Consider the following 18,382-nt stretch of genomic DNA (forward strand, 5'->3'; position numbering starts at 1 on the left):
ATCCATAAACATCTGTCTCAATCATGAATGACTCAGTCATTGGAACGAATCATTTGAACGAATGAATCAATGACTCGCTCATTAAGATGGTCGCCTGGCGACACCTAATGGCGGTTTAGTGTTATGTTTAAAAGTATCATTCTTTCCAACGTGCACCATTATCAATGTCCGTGCGGACGTCCGTTTTTTTACTTTCACTTTTATATTAGCGATTTAAAAGCACCCACTCGTGTCACACGTCGATTAACCGGTGGGAAAATATCCTCAGACACATACCTAATAAATGTATATTTAAATACAATATTGGCCTACCTGGTAAAAAGTTTTATATACTATTTTGATGTCCTTTTGGACACAAGAGGGCAGTATAGCCCTATGTTTGCTTTTTTGTTGAACCAAATAGCACTAAATAGCCTGTTTTTAACTTTTTCATTCTTCTTGAATTGCAAAAACAGAATAAAATGGGTTTAGGTGTGATATTTGTATACTTTTATATAGAAATAAATGGTATATAATTACATTTTTAGAAGATTTTTAGTGTTTCCTTTTTGGACATTAATCCCTCGCCATAGCAAAACCGTTTGAGATATTTATTATCCATTCACAACTTAGCATATATAATGTAGTTTCATCATGTTGAAAAAGTTTGGTACGAATAAAATAAATAGTTTAAGAGGAGTGGCTAAAAATTCAGAGGCTGATTTTGCAAAAAAATTCACATTCAGACCAAAATATCTGACTTCCTGATGGCCAGAGCTATTGAATGTAAATTAGAAAGTTGTCCGGCTTGATGAGAACAATATAAAAACTATTTTTTCTTTACTGTAGTTAAAACTAACCCCCCCACTTTTGTCTAAAGCATGTTGAAAGTGACACACTTCCTGCTGCCAGTTGGTGGCGCTATAACTTTGACTCACAATAGCTACATCCATCTGATCGGCCTCTTACCACGAACACACTGCTGAAGTTTCATCAAGATCAGTTAATGTATGCAGAAGTTATTCCACTTCCGTGTTTCTCTTTTCTCGCCATAAATTCGATTCCTCGCCACAGCCAAACCGTTCGAGATATCAAAAATCCGTCCGCAATTTAGCATCCTCAAAGTCTTGACTACATGCACACCGAGTTTGAAGGGGACACGGTGAATTTTCTAGGAGGAGTATTTCACATTCCACAGCAAGCGTTTTCCAAACAACCCATAATAGCCGACTTCCTGTTGGGCTGGCGTAAAACTTGACCGGGGTAAAGTTGTTCGGCCCGATGAGATCTATATGTGTACCGAGTTTCATATTAATTCATGCGAGCGTGTTTGATATATGGATCAAGTTTTAGAACCCCGTTCAAGGGGGCGCTGTTGAGCCCCCCAGCCACGCCCGGGTACCAGCTTCAGCCCGGCCCTGATGTCCGTGGGTTCTGACCTGTGTGCAAAGTTTCAAGAGTTTTTGAGCACGTTAAGGACCCCAAAAGCCCCTGAAACCTTGATTAACAATATAAAAGCAATAGTCAAATCCCCCCCTCCCCTCACACACACACAGACACAGAGAGAGGGAGAGAAAATTCTTCAGAAAATCCACATTCAAACCAAAATATCTCTCTTCCTGTTGGTCGGAGATGGTTCATGTAAATTAGAAAGTTGTTCGTCTTGATGAGAACAATACACATACCAAGTTTTGTGATTCTAGGAAAAACTAAACCCCCCATTTTTGACTAAAGGTGGCGCTACTGAGCCATTCCACCACCCCCGTTTCTGAAACTTTGCACATGTCTACTGGCTAATAAATGTGATGTGTCTGTTGAGTTTCATGCAATTTCAAGTATGTTAAGAGTCTCAAAAGCATCAAAAAAGAATATTAAAGTTTGATGCGTTGCCACGGCAACAGTATCTAAGATATCAATAATCCTTTCACAGGTTTACATCTGCCGTGTGTCTACATTGTACACATAAAGTTTGAAGCAAATCGGGTAAAAATAAGACACTGATTTCAAAGCATTTTGAAAGTGATGTACTTCCTGCTGCCTGTTGGTGGCGCTATAACTTTGACTCACAATAGTCACATCTGTGCGATCGGCCTCTTACAACGAACACACTGCTGAAGTTTCATCAAGATCAGTTAATGTATGCAGAAGTTATAACACACTTCCTGTTTCATTTTTTCGCCATAAATTTGTTTCCTCGCCACGGCCAAACCGTTCGAGATATCAAAAATCCGTCCGCAATTTAGCATCCTCAATGTCTTGACTTCATGCACACCGAGTTTGGAGGCGAATCGATGAATTCCCTAGGAGGAGTACATTAAATTCCACAGCATGCGTTTCCAAACAACGCTAAATAGCCAACTTCCTGTTTGGCTGGCGTAAAACTTAGAGCACGAAAGTTGTTCGGCCGGATGAGATCTATATGTGTACCGAGTTTCATATTATTACATGCAAGCGTGTTTGATTTATGGACACGTGTTCGGATCCCGTTCCAGGGGGCGCTGTCGAGCCCCCCTGCCACGCCCGGGTACCAGCTTCAGTCCGGCCCTGATGGCCGCGGGTTCTGACGTGTGTGCAAAATTTCAAGAGTTTTCGAGCATGTTAAGAGCCCCAAAAGTGCCCGAAAGGTTGACAAAATAATAATAATAATAATAATAATAATAATAATAATAAATAATCCTACCGGAAACAATAGGGCCTTCGCCCTTTCAGGGCTTGGGCCCTAAATATAGCTGCGAGCAGCGATTGCGGGCCCAAGCCGGTGGCACCGCCACCCTGGTGCCTTAGTGTAGGCACCGGGGGTGGCGGTACCGCCGGCTTTGGCCCTCCATCGCTGCTCGCAGCTATATTTATATATATATTTATATATATATATATATATATATATATATATATATATATATATATATATATATATATATATATATATATATATATATATATATTATACAAACATATACACACATATATATGTATATATATATATATATATATATATATTATACAAACATATACACACATATATATGTATATATATATATATATATATATATATATATATATATATATATATATATATATATATATATACACCGTTCAAAAGTTTGGGGTCAGGAAGATTTTTAATGTTTTTAGGAGAAGTCTCTTCTGCTCACCAAGGCTGCATTTATTTGAATAAAAATACAAACAAAAACAGTAATATTGTGAAATATTATTCCAATTTAAAACAGCTGTTTTCTATTTTAAAATATTTTACACTGTAATTAATTTATGTGATCAAAGCTGAGTTTTCAGCATCATTACTCCTGTCTTCAGTGTCACATGATCCTTCAGAAATCATTCTAATATGATGATTGATGGTCAATAAATATTAATTATTATTTTCAATGTTGAAAACAGTTGTGTACAGATTTTTTTTCAAAATGCGTTGATGAATGTAAAGTTCAAAAGAACAGCATTTATTTCAAATATAATTTTTTTTAACATTATAAATGTATGTACTGTAACTTTTGATCAGTTTAACTCATTCTCGATGAATAAAAGTATTGATTTATTTTATTTCTTTCCCCCAAAATTTAAATTTAAATTATTACTGACCCCAAACTTCTGAACGGTAGTGTTTAATGTTACAAAAGCTTTAGATTTCAGATAAATGCTGTTCTTTTGAACTTTCTATTCATCAAAGACTGTACACAACTGTTTTCGACATTTAAAATAATAATGAATGTTTCTAGAGCATCAATCATCATATTAGAATAATTTCTGAAGGATCATGTGACAGTGACGACTGGAGTAATGATGCTGAAAACTCAGCTTTGATCACAGGAATAAATAACAGTTTAAAATATATTAAAATAGAAAGCAGCTGTTTTAAATTGGAATACTATTTTACAATATTACTGTTTTTGTTTGTAATCAAATAAATGCAGCCTTGGTGAGCAGAAGAAACTTCGCTTAAAAATCTTACTGACCCCAAATTTTTGAACAGCAGTGTATATATATTATATAAAAATGTAAGGGATAAGACACAGATAATTTTACTTGCCTGACCTGATTAGAACAATGAAAAAACTTAAATGAAAAAATAACTTGGGAATCACTAAAACGAGGGCGCGATTGAACAGTGGACACATAAAAACATTCTCTGTCATTTTGTTCAGAACATCATTCAAACTGCAAAGTGTTAACTTATATTTTTGTACAGTAGCAATAAAACACAACATTGTGCATTTTTAAAATACATTCAAGCAATCCGCCCCGAAAATGAAACTAAAATGCTCACGGCTGCACAGGCATTCATAATGGTGCGCGTCCTCAGCGAGGAACGAGCAGAACAGAGTCAACGTTTTTTAGGTCATTGCTCCTTCCATAGGAATTTATTGAAAAAGCTCGCTCTGCTCCGCACCATTATCAATGTCCGTGTGGACGAACATATCTTACTTTCGTTTTTAAGTTAGCGATTAAAAAGCCCCCAGCGGTGTCACACGTCAGTTAACCGGTGGTAAAATATTCTCACTGTCACATACCTAGTATATTTTTATATAGATATAATAGGCCTACCTGATTTTGAACACAAGAGGGCAGTATAGCACTATGTTTGACTTTACTTATTTATTGTTTAGACTAAACAACCATTCTGGCAGTTTTTAAACTTAAACTTCATTCTTAAATTGAAAAAAAAAGAATAAAATGAGTTAAGTTCTGATATTTGTATACTTTTATATAGTAATAAATGGTGTATAATTACATTTTTAGAATATATGAGCCTTTTACTGTTTACTTTTTAGACAATACTTTAATCCCTCGCCATAGCAAAACCGTTTGAGATATTTATTATCCGTTCACAATTTAGCATCATTAATATATTTTTATCATGTTGAAAAAGTTTGGTGGGAATAAAATAAACCACTTCGATAAAGGTGGCTAAAAATTCAGAGGCTGATTTTGCAAAAAAATCCACATTCAGACCAAAATATCTGACTTCCTGATGGTCAGAGCTAATGACTTTAAATTAGAAAGTTGTCCGGGTCGATGAGATCAATATATGAACTGAGTTTTTTTTACTGTAGTTAAAACTAACCCCCCCACTTTTGTCAAAAGCATGTTGAAAGTGACACACTTCCTGCTGCCAGTTGGTGGCGCTATAACTTTGAATCACAATAGCCACATCCATCTGATCGGCCTCTTACCACGAACACACTGGTGAAGTTTCATCAAGATCAGTTAATGTATGCAGCAGTTATTCCACTTCGTGTTTCTCTTTTCTCGCCATAAATTCGATTCCTCGCCACGGCCAAACCGTTCGAGATATCAAAAATCCGTCCGCAATTTAGCATCCTCAAAGTCTTGACTACATGCACACCGAGTTTGGAGGGGACACGGTGAATTTTCTAGGAGGAGTATTTCACATTCCACAGCAAGCGTTTTCCAAACAACCCATAATAGCCGACTTCCTGTTGGGCTGGCGTAAAACTTGACCAGGGGAAAGTTGTTCGGCACGATGAGATCTATATGTGTACCGAGTTTCATATTAATTCATGCAAGCGTGTTTGATATATGGACCAAGTTTTAGAACCCCGTTCAAGGGGGCGCTGTTGAGCCCCCCAGCCACGCCCGGGTACCAGCTTCAGCCCGGCCCTGATGGCCGTGGGTTCTGACCTGTGTGCAAAGTTTCAAGAGTTTTTGAGCACGTTAAGGACCCCAAAAGCCCCTGAAACCTTGATTAACAATATAAAAGCAATAGTCAAATCCCCCCCCTCCCCTCACACACACACAGACACAGAGAGAGGGAGAGAAAATTCTTCAGAAAATCCACATTCAAACCAAAATATCTCTCTTCCTGTTGGTCGGAGATGGTTAATGTCAATTAGAAAGTTGTCCGTCTTGATGAGAACAATACACATACCAAGTTTTGTTGCTGTTGATAAAACTAACTGCCCCATTTATGACTAAAGGTGGCGCTACTGAGCCCCTCACCACGCCCGTTTCTGAAACTTTGCACATGTCTACGGGCTAATAAATGTGATGTGTCTGTCGAGTTTCATCCAATTTCAAGTATGTTAAGAGTCTCAAAAGCATCAAAAAAGAATATTAAAGTTTGAAGCGTTGCCATGGCAACAGTATTAAAGATATCAAAAATCCTTTCACAGGTCTACATCTGCCGTGTGTTTACATTATACACATAAAGTTTGAAGCAAATCGGGTAAAAATAAGAGGGTGATTTCAAAGCATTTTGAAAGTGACACACTTCCTGCTGCCAATTGGTGGCGCTATAACTTTGACTCACAATAGTCACATCAATGTGATCGGCCTCTGACCACGAACACACTGCTGAAGTTTTATCAAGATCTGTCAATGTATGCTGAAGTTATAATACACTTCCTGTGTCCCATTATTCGCCATAAATTCGTTTCCTCGCCTTGGCCAAACCGTTCGAGATATCAAAAATCCGTCCGCAATTTATCATCCTCAATGTCTTGACTTCATGCACACCGAGTTTTGAGGCGAATGGATGAATTTCCTAGGAGGAGTACATCAAATTCCACAGCATGCGTTTTCCAAACAACCCATAATAGCCGACTTCCTGTTGGGCTGGCGTAAAACTTAGAGCACGAAAGTTGTTCAGCCCAATAAGATCTATTTGTGTACCGAGTTTCATATTAATTCATGCAAGAGTGTTTGGTATATGGACCAAGTTTTCGGACCGCACTCGGACCCCATTCAAGGGGGCGCTGTCGAGCCCCCCTGCCACGCCCAGGTACCATCTTCAGCCCGGCCCTAATGGCCGCAGCTTCTGACCTGTGTGCAAAGTTTCATGAGTTTTTGAGCACGTTAAAGGCCCCAAAAGCCCCCGAACCCTTGAACAATAATAATAATAATAATAATAATAATAATCCTAACGAAAACAATAGGGCCTTCGCCCTTTCAGGGCTTGGGCCCTAAATATAGCTGCGAGCAGCGATTGCGGGCCCAAGCCGGTGAAACCGCCACCCCGGTGCCTTTAGTTACCTAAAGGCACCGGGGATGGCGGTGCCACCGGCTTTGGCCCTCCATCGCTGCTCGCAGCTATATTTATATATATATATATATATATATATACATATATATATATGTATATAAATATCTATATATATACACACACACACACACACACACACACATATATATATATATATATATATATACTTATATATATACGTATATATATATATATAAATATAAGACAGAAAATTTTACTTGTCTTACCTTATTCTGATTTTATGATACACCCAAAATATTCCACAACAAATCCTTTAAATTTAATGTAAAAATAAAAACGAAAGTAAGCAGTGTTGGTCTCACGTAACCCTCTCATTAGAATCAAAATGTTTCAATATTTGCGATGTATTTGGATGCTAAACTATTCTTTATTATAGGCTTTGTACTTCACTCGTGTTCCAATATCGATGGAAAAAATCATCCTCTTCACACGCGCAAAAATGTTCTTGGAAACATCACAGTGGAGCTCTGCTTACTGTGAATGGTACAGATTGTACTACTGACTATTTAAACAGAGCAGTGTAATTCGTTTATGTTAGGTTGACTATTTTTATTATTATATTGTATTAGGGCTATAATGAACAGGCTGCGATGTCAAGATTGCAATTCTGGAATGTGTGTGTGTGTGTGACGCGGTTGCGGTTGAACAGTGGACACAAAAACATAAATAAAATGTTTTAGTTAATTCCTACATCCATAGGAATAAATTGAAAATGCTCGCTCTACTCCGCACCATTATCAATGTCTGTGCGGACGTCTGTATTTTACTAGTATATAGTATACTATAGTTAGTGATTTAAAAGCGCTCAGTGGTGTCACACGTCGATTAACCGGTGGGAAAATGTTATCACAGTCACATCCCTAATATATTTATATATAAATACAATAGGCCTACCTGAAAGAGAATTTTACTTGCCCGACCAGAGTATAGCCTGATTAGAACGTCAATAACAAAAAAATAACTTGGGAATCACTAAAACGAGAGATTATTCTAATTTCATTACATTCATTTTAAGTTGCAATCAGCAGTTAATAATAAATGTATTACTGATCAATGGTAACAAGGTTGCACTGCTGAGGCTCATGCTGCTTCTCCAGGAGAATTGTAAACAAATGAGCGCAGCACACAAAAAAGCAACCCAGTTAACAACATACTGACTATAAAAATGACAAATATGGAGTTTTTATATATTTTATAACATATGATAGAGTTAAGCAACCTCACTTGACAAGTAGGCAACTATTTCCTGAATACAATCACGATTGAAACTGTGACATTGATTTCATACAACAGGTTAATAAACAGTTACAATTAAGTCACTTACATTTTAGATGCAATATTGACTGTTTTTGTTCTGTTTCAGCAGCAAAAATAGTTAAACAAAGATCACAGCAACTTGTTTTCTCATTACTGAATGATTCAGCATTTTGAAACGAATCGCTTGACTCAAAGATTCAATGGTCAATCCATAAACATCTGTCTCAATCATGAATGACTCAGTCATTGGAACGAATCATTTGAACGAATGAATCAATGACTCGCTCATTAAGATGGTCGCCTGGCGACACCTAATGGCGGTTTAGTGTTATGTTTAAAAGTATCATTCTTTCCAACGTGCACCATTATCAATGTCCGTGCGGACGTCCGTTTTTTTACTTTCACTTTTATATTAGCGATTTAAAAGCACCCACTCGTGTCACACGTCGATTAACCGGTGGGAAAATATCCTCAGACACATACCTAATAAATGTATATTTAAATACAATATTGGCCTACCTGGTAAAAAGTTTTATATACTATTTTGATGTCCTTTTGGACACAAGAGGGCAGTATAGCCATATGTTTGCTTTTTTGTTGAACCAAATAGCACTAAATAGCCTGTTTTTAACTTTTTCATTCTTCTTTAATTGCAAAAACAGAATAAAATGGGTTTAGTTGTGATATTTGTATACTTTTATATAGAAATAAATGGTATATAATTACATTTTTAGAAGATTTTTAGTGTTTCCTTTTTGGACATTAATCCCTCGCCATAGCAAAACCGTTTGAGATATTTATTATCCATTCACAACTTAGCATATATAATGTAGTTTCATCATGTTGAAAAAGTTTGGTACGAATAAAATAAATAGTTTAAGAGGAGTGGCAAAAAATTCAGAGGCTGATTTTGCAAAAAAATTCACATTCAGACCAAAATATCTGACTTCCTGATGGCTAGAGCTATTGAATGTAAATTAGAAAGTTGTCCGGCTTGATGAGAACAATATAAAAACTATTTTTTCTTTACTGTAGTTAAAACTAACCCCCCCACTTTTGTCTAAAGCATGTTGAAAGTGACACACTTCCTGCTGCCAGTTGGTGGCGCTATAACTTTGACTCACAATAGCTACATCCATCTGATCGGCCTCTTACCACGAACACACTGCTGAAGTTTCATCAAGATCAGTTAATGTATGCAGAAGTTATTCCACTTCCGTGTTTCTCTTTTCTCGCCATAAATTCGATTCCTCGCCACAGCCAAACCGTTCGAGATATCAAAAATCCGTCCGCAATTTAGCATCCTCAAAGTCTTGACTACATGCACACCGAGTTTGAAGGGGACACGGTGAATTTTCTAGGAGGAGTATTTCACATTCCACAGCAAGCGTTTTCCAAACAACCCATAATAGCCGACTTCCTGTTGGGCTGGCGTAAAACTTGACCGGGGTAAAGTTGTTCGGCCCGATGAGATCTATATGTGTACCGAGTTTCATATTAATTCATGCGAGCGTGTTTGATATATGGATCAAGTTTTAGAACCCCGTTCAAGGGGGCGCTGTTGAGCCCCCCAGCCACGCCCGGGTACCAGCTTCAGCCCGGCCCTGATGGCCGTGGGTTTTGACCTGTGTGCAAAGTTTCAAGAGTTTTTGAGCACGTTAAGGACCCCAAAAGCCCCTGAAACCTTGATTAACAATATAAAAGCAAGAGTCAAATCCCCCCCTCCCCTCACACACACACAGACACAGAGAGAGGGAGAGAAAATTCTTCAGAAAATCCACATTCAAACCAAAATATCTCTCTTCCTGTTGGTCGGAGATGGTTCATGTAAATTAGAAAGTTGTCCGTCTTGATGAGAACAATACACATACCAAGTTTTGTGATTCTAGGAAAAACTAAGCCCCCATTTTTGCCTAAAGGTGGCGCTACTGAGCCATTCCACCACGCCCGTTTCTGAAACTTTGCACATGTCTACTGGCTAATAAATGTGATGTGTCTGTTGAGTTTCATGCAATTTCAAGTATGTTAAGAGTCTCAAAAGCATCAAAAAAGAATATTAAAGTTTGATGCGTTGCCACGGTAACAGTATCTAAGATATCAATAATCCTTTCACAGGTTTACATCTGCCGTGTGTCTACATTGTACACATAAAGTTTGAAGCAAATCGGGTAAAAATAAGACACTGATTTCAAAGCATTTTGAAAGTGACATATTCCTGCTGCCAGTTGGTGGCGCTATAACTTTGACTCACAATAGTCACATCCATGTGATCAGCCTCTTACCACGAACACACTGCTGAAGTTTCATCAAGATCAGTTAATGTATGCAGAAGTTATAACACACTTCCTGTTTCATTTTTTCGCCATAAATTTGTTTCCTCGCCACGGCCAAACCGTTCGAGATATCAAAAATCCGTCCGCAATTTAGCATCCTCAATGTCTTGACTTCATGCACACCGAGTTTGGAGGCGAATCGATGAATTCCCTAGGAGGAGTACATTAAATTCCACAGCATGCGTTTCCAAACAACGCTAAATAGCCAACTTCCTGTTTGGCTGGCGTAAAACTTAGAGCACGAAAGTTGTTCGGCCGGATGAGATCTATATGTGTACCGAGTTTCATATTATTACATGCAAGCGTGTTTGATTTATGGACACGTGTTCGGATCCCGTTCCAGGGGGCGCTGTCGAGCCCCCCTGCCACGCCCGGGTACCAGCTTCAGTCCGGACCTGATGGCCGCGGGTTCTGACGTGTGTGCAAAATTTCAAGAGTTTTCGAGCATGTTAAGAGCCCCAAAAGTGCCCGAAAGGTTGACAAAATAATAATAATAATAATAATAATAATAATAATAAATAATCCTACCGGAAACAATAGGGCCTTCGCCCTTTCAGGGCTTGGGCCCTAAATATAGCTGCGAGCAGCGATTACGGGCCCAAGCCGGTGGCACCGCAACCCCGGTGCCTTTAGTTACCTAAAGGCACCGGGGTGGCGGTACCGCCGGCTTTGGCCCTCCATCGCTGCTCGCAGCTATATTTATATATATATATATATATATATATATATATATATATATATATATATGTATATACATACATACATACACACACATACATATATATGTATATATATATATATATATATATATATATATATATATATATATATATATATATATATATATATATATATATATATATTATTGTTCAAAAGTTTGGGGTCAGTAAGATTTTTAATGTTTTTAGGAGAAGTCTCTTCTGCTCACCAAGGCTGCATTTATTGATTAAAAATACAAACAAAAACAGTAATATTGTGAAATATTATTCCAATTTAAAACAGCTGTTTTCAATTTTAAAATATTTTACATAGTAATTCATTTCTCTGATCAAAGTTGAGTTTTCAGCATCATTACTCCAGTCTTCAGTGTCACATGATCCTTCAGAAATCATACTAATATGATGATTGATGCTCAATAAATATTCATTATTATTTTCAATGTTGAAAACAGTTGTGTACAGATTTTTTTTTTTTCAAAATGCTTTGATGAATGTAAAGTTCAAAAGAACAGCATATATTTCAAATATATATATTTTTAACATTATAAATGTCTTTACTGTAACTGTTGATCAGTTTAACTCATCCTTCATAAATAAGAGTTCTGATTTATTTTATTTCTTTCCCCCAAAAATAAAATTTTAATTATTACTAACCACAAACTTTTGAGCGGTAGTGTTTAACGTTACAAAAGCTTTAGATTTCAGATAAATGCTGTTCTTTTGAACTTTCTATTCATCAAAGACTGTACACAACTGTTTTCGACATTTAAAATAATAATGAATGTTTCTTGAGTATCAATCATCATATTAGAATAATTTCTGAAGGATCATGTGACAGTGACGACTGGAGTAATGATGCTGAAAACTCAGCTTTGATCACAGGAATAAATAACAGTTTAAAATATATTAAAATAGAAAGCAGCTGTTTTAAATTGGAATACTATTTTACAATATTACTGTTTTTGTTTGTATTTTTAATCAAATAAATGCAGCCTTGGTGAGCAGAAGAAACTTCTCTGTTATGTGCGCGCCACAGACTGCACGCACGTCCGCTTAGAGTTCCGCCTTTTGCCTTCCGTCAATATTACGTTATTAGAAAAATATTTTTTTAGAGAATCGATTTTTTGACATTTGTGAATCGATTCAGAATCGTCCACGTCCGCATCGCGATGCATCTAAGAATCAATTTTTTCTCCCACCCCTAGATTTCATACAACAGGTTAATAAACAGTTACAATTAAGTCACTTACATTTTAGATGCAATGTTGACTGTTTTTGTTCTGTTTCAGCAGCGAAAATAGTTAAACAAAGATCACGGCAGAACCATCACGCATCACGTGTTTTCTCATAACTGAACGATTCAGCATTTTTAACGAATCGGTTGACTCAAAGATTGAATGATCAATCCATAAACATCTGTCTTAATCATGATCGACTCATTCGAACGAATCGTTTGAACGAACGAATCAATGACTCGCTTATTAAGATGGATGCCTGGCGACACCTAATGGCGGTTTAGTGTTGTTTAAAAGCATCATTCTTTCCCACATGTGTGTGATTTGTGTGTGCAACATTATCATTATTTTTCTTTCACTATTATATTAGCGATTTAAAAGCACCCACTCGTGTCACACGTCGATTAACCGGTGGGAAAATATCCTCAGACACATACCTAATAAATGTATATTTAAATACAATATTGGCCTACCTGGTAAAAAGTTTTATATACTATTTTGATGTCCTTTTGGACACAAGAGTGCAGTATAGCCCTATGTTTGCTTTTTTGTTGAACCAAATAGCACTAAATAGCCTGTTTTTAACTTTTTCATTCTTCTTGAATTGCAAAAACAGAATAAAATGGGTTTAGTTGTGATATTTGTATACTTTTATATAGAAATAAATGGTATTACATTTTTAGAAGATTTTTACTTTAATCCCTCGCCATAGCAAAACCGTTTGAGATATTTATTATCCATTCACAATTTAGCATATTTAATGTAGTTTCATCATGTTGAAAAAGTTTGGTACGAATAAAATAAATAGTTTAAGAGGAGTGGCTAAAAATTCAGAGGCTGATTTTGCAAAAAAATTCACATTCAGACCAAAATATCTGACTTCCTGATGGCCAGAGCTATTGAATGTAAATTAGAAAGTTGTCCGGCTTGATGAGAACAATATACAAACTATTTTTTCTTTACTGTAGTTAAAAGTAACCCCCCCACTTTTGTCAAAAGCATGTTGAAAGTGACACACTTCCTGCTGCCAGTTGGTGGCGCTATAACTTTGACTCACAATAGCTACATCCATCTGATCGGCCTCTTACCACGAACACACTGCTGAAGTTTCATCAAGATCAGTTAATGTATGCAGAAGTTATTCCACTTCCGTGTTTCTCTTTTCTCGCCATAAATTCGATTCCTCGCCACAGCCAAACCGTTCGAGATATCAAAAATCCGTCCGCAATTTAGCATCCTCAAAGTCTTGACTACATGCCCACCGAGTTTTAAGGGGACACGGTGAATTTTCTAGGAGGAGTATTTCACATTCCACAGCAAGCGTTTTCCAAACAACCCATAATAGCCGACTTCCTGTTGGGCTGGCGTAAAACTTGACCGGGGTAAAGTTGTTCGGCCCGATGAGATCTATATGTGTACCGAGTTTCATATTAATTCATGCGAGCGTGTTTGATATATGGATCAAGTTTTAGAACCCCGTTCAAGGGGGCGCTGTTGAGCCCCCCTGCCACGCCCGGGTACCAGCTTCAGCCCGTCCCTGATGGCAGGGGGTTCTGACTTGTGTGCAAAGTTTCAAGAGTTTTTGAGCACGTTAAGGACCCCAAAAGCCCCTGAAACCTTGATTAACAATATAAAAGCAATAGTCAAATTCCCCCCTCCCCTCTCACACACAGAGACACAGAGAGAGGGAGAGAAAATTCTTCAGAAAATCCACATTCAAACCAAAATATCTCTCTTCCTGTTGGTCAGAGGTAGTTAATGTCAATTAGAAAGTTGTCCGTCTTGATGAGAACAATACACATACCAAGTTTTGTTGCTGTTGATAAAACTAACCCCCCCACTTATGACTAAAGGTGGCGCTACTGAGCCCCTCACCACGCCCGTTTCTGAAACTTTGCACATGTCTACTAGGTAATAAATGTAATGTGTCTGTCGAGTTTCATGCAATTTCAAGCATGCTAAGAGTCTCAAAAGCATCAAAAAAGAATATTGATGTTTGATGCGTTGCCATGGCAACAGTATTAAAGATATCAAAAATCCTTTCACAGGTCTACATCTGCCGTGTGTTTACATTATACACATAAAGTTTGAAGCAAATCCGGTAAAAATAAGAGGGTGATTTCAAAGCATTTTGAAAGTGACACACTTCCTGCTGCCAGTTGGTGGCGCTATAACTTTGACTCACAATAGTCACATCCATGTGATCGGCCTCTTACAATGAACACACTGCTGAAGTTTCATCAAGATCAGTTAATGTATGCAGAAGTTATAACACACTTCCTGTTTCCATTATTCGCCATAAATTCGTTTCCTCGCCACAGCCAAACCGTTCAAGATATCAAAAATCACCTGGCAATTTTTCATCCTCAAGGTCTTGACTTCATGCTGACCGAGTTTGGAGCCGATTGGATGAATTCCCTAGGAGGAGTACATTAAATTCCACAGCATGCGTTTCCAAACAACCCATAATAGCCGACTTCCTTTTGGGCTGGCGTAAAACTTAGAGCACGAAAGTTGTTCGGCCCGATGAGATCCATATGTGTACCGAGTTTCATATTATTACATGCAAGCGTGTCTGATTTATGGACAAGTGTTCGGATCCCGTTCCAGGGGGCGCTGTCGAGCCCCCCTGCCACGCCCGGGTACCAGCTTCAGCCCGGCCCTGATGGCCGCGCGTTCTGACCCGTGTGCAAAGTTTCAAGAGTTTTCGAGCATGTTAAGGACCCCAAAAGTGCCCGAGAAGTAGAAAAAAATAATAATAATAATAACAAATAATCCTACCGAAAACAATAGGGCCTTCGCCCTTTCAGGGCTTGGGCCCTAATAATCCTACCGGAAACAATAGGGCCTTCGCCCTTTCAGGGCTTGGGCCCTAATAAAAAATAAAATTCCAGGAAAACAGATCAAAACAGGGCAATAATAAAGGAGAATTAGCCAATATGACTAAAATGTCCAGATGGACACTGTCAAAACGTCAATCAAGAAATGAACCGATTACTTTAACCCTCGGAAGTACACATTGCAGAACATAACGCAGAATTTAGCAGTCAAACTCATTCATCGTTGATTCAAACCTTTTTCAGCAGCTGTCAGGGTCGAGTATAGTGCAATCTGGACGGTGTAAACGTTGCCGATGTCTCTGGTAAGGTTAGGTTAGTGTGCACATGGCCATGGACATATTTCACATCCCATATTTCATTTCCTTTTTAAGTCATTCAACTGTGCTCTCCTCAGAGTTATATTCACCATCTATCTCCCACCAGGTGTACGTTTTTAGAGTTGCTCACTATCTTACTCTTTACTGTGTAGATAAAACTTACTGTTTAGTAGGCTATAGCTAGCCTATCACTTTGGCATTAGCGATCACTTGAATATACAGCTACAACTTATCGCGCTCAATCGCATCTGCCTGCTGATCACTGATTGGCTAAAAGTGCGTGCTCGTCGGTGATGTCAACACTAACGCCAGCTGACTCTGCATGGGCGCTTGTGTGTACAATCATGATGACTGATTTTATGGACTACATGCACACTTTAGTTTAGTTTTTTAATCAATTAGACTTTAAAATGTAGATGTTTGAAAACCGCCGAATTGACCCCAAACCAGCCCAAATTTTGTCCACCCGCCCAAACCCTTTTTTACCCGCACAATCAAATTCAAAACCGCCCTTTTTTACCCGCCCAATCTGGCAACACTGTAGGCTAGACTAAATATTTTCTATTTTCGGGGGGGGGGGCCTGTCTGAAGTTTAAAATCATTGGTTACCCGTAAGCCAATCACATAACCTTTGGTGATGACGTGTGTTATGCGCAGGCTCAGCCGCATCTAACTTCCACTGTAAACACATGTATGATGCGAAACAAAACCATCGAGCGAAATACCGGAGTGAACATGGCTGTGAACGACTTTTGCAGATTATGAGAAGTAAATCTACGCATCCACGGTACAATCAGCGTCTACGTCATGGCTCTCAGCCCGCCCTCTGTTCGTTGATTGGCCGGCTGTTTTGAGGCCGGAGGAAAACGGGGAGAAAAGGTTGCTATCTCAGACTGAGTACAGAAGCGAACTGAAATTAAGCGGAAGTACCAAGTCTGACGTAGTCAGGCTAACTTGGTCGTGTAACTACCCGTGTAACTGTATTTAAATAGGGAAAACGGGGAGGTGTTTGGTCGCTTCTAACTTCATCTCTGTTTGGGTCCTAATGAATGAACTGGGCTAAGCTAAGTGCTATCAAAGTGTCGCCGCGCCAGAGCGATTGAGTGCACGCACTGAGACGAGAGAGATATGTATCAACTCGTCTTAGTTAAGGGAATAACAGTTTAATATGAAAAAAAAATTCTTTACTGAACAAAGATCAACAAGACAGTTAACAAACATTTTATTAGTTTCAAGTAAAAAAAATAAGAGGAACTATAAAAGTGTAATATATAATAAAAAAAGGCCTACACTTTATTAATTAACATTTTTTTGTAGGAAATTTGTCAAGTTATGTCAATGCGAATCAAATTAACCAAACTTTGAGTGTCATGTCTTAACACTGGAAGGCAGGGTAAACGCTATAAAAAATTTAGTTTTTTTTATTAGTTTTTTGTTTGTATTTCACTGTACTCCTTTCTTTATCCCCCTTTATCATTTTAAACAGCTATAATCTGTTATAACCAGCTTCATTTGAGCCATCAAGACATCTAGGATTAACAAGAAACATCTAAATAAACGTAAGGATTAGGAGGATTTGGGCTTCTCGATTTTAAATATTATTATTTAATATTATATTATTAGCTAACTTAAATACTTCAGCATGCTGGAGAAAGTTGGGTTCAGTGGAGTTAGGTGATAAGCCAGAATGGTTAGTAAGTGAAAAAGCTTCTTGTAATAAGACTTCTTTATCTTTAAAGTATCAACGGAAACATAGTTATTTATTTTTAACTTAATTGAAGTGTGGAAACAAATTAAGGTAGCCTATAGCTTAGGCTATTTGAAAATTCCTGATATATATGTGGATACTCCAATTTGTAGTAATCATGCTTTTGGAACGGAAACACATGGAAACAGTTCCGGATGTTTATATATGTAGCTCTTTTGAACAGCTAAAACAAAACTCTGCTCTTGTTTCTCCACATTTTTTTCCGTTATTTGCGAGATAGACTTTGTAGGAAAGCACATTCCAGACTTTGATGTTTTGAATTTGAGTCCAACCTCAGAGAGAATTGATAATGTACATCCCACGAGTGGTAGTGTGTCAAAATTGTACACATTATTACTGCTAGAAAAGGTTGACAAAAACACAGAGAAAATAAAACATGACTGAGAAGAGGAAATTAGTTTTAATATTCATGAAAACACGTGGGATGAGAGCTTGAGAAACGTATACATGTTCAGTTCAGACCTTAATAAATGTATCCCACGATTTATCCACTCTATAATAATTGTAAAATGTCACCCTGTTTTATTCTTTATGGTCATGTAGTAAAATTCAGTCATTTTGGTAATGTATATTTCATTTTCTTTCTGAAGCGCATTCTATTGATCTGGAGCCTCAGTCTTGTATTGGACTTTTAGGAGCAGAGAATGCTTATTGTAGTAAGTATCAGACAAAGGCCATTTCACTGTGTGATGCTTGCAAACATATTTAAAAGCTGTGAGTATCTAGCTCAAAGTAGCATGTACTATGTTACCGCTAAGAACGTTTGACTCATTTATCCTGTATACTATAGTTACTGTTTTTGTGGCATTGTGCGTGTGTGTTATTTGTGTTTTTACGCTGCTTGTTTGATCTGAAGAGAAACATTTTTATAGCCGGCACTTCCTCTTTTATTATTTTG

General features: G+C 37.7%; 2 protein-coding genes across 3 annotated transcripts in view; one reads left to right on the forward strand and one right to left on the reverse strand.

Annotated features, from left to right (window-relative positions):
* Positions 1 to 18,382, reverse strand: part of ccdc51 (coiled-coil domain containing 51) — a 37,418-nt gene that overhangs the window by 10,257 nt on the left and 8,779 nt on the right. The window lies entirely within an intron of this gene.
* Positions 1 to 18,382, forward strand: part of LOC311295047 (uncharacterized protein) — a 31,875-nt gene that overhangs the window by 6,625 nt on the left and 6,868 nt on the right. The window contains exon 2 of the mRNA XM_084416229.1: positions 18,075 to 18,140. The gene's annotated coding sequence lies outside the window, so the exon portion shown is untranslated. The remainder of the gene's footprint in view (positions 1 to 18,074; positions 18,141 to 18,382) is intronic.

This window comes from Rutilus rutilus, assembly GCF_951802725.1.
Source record: "Rutilus rutilus genome assembly, chromosome: 8".
Taxonomy (NCBI): Eukaryota; Metazoa; Chordata; class Actinopteri; order Cypriniformes; family Leuciscidae; genus Rutilus; species Rutilus rutilus.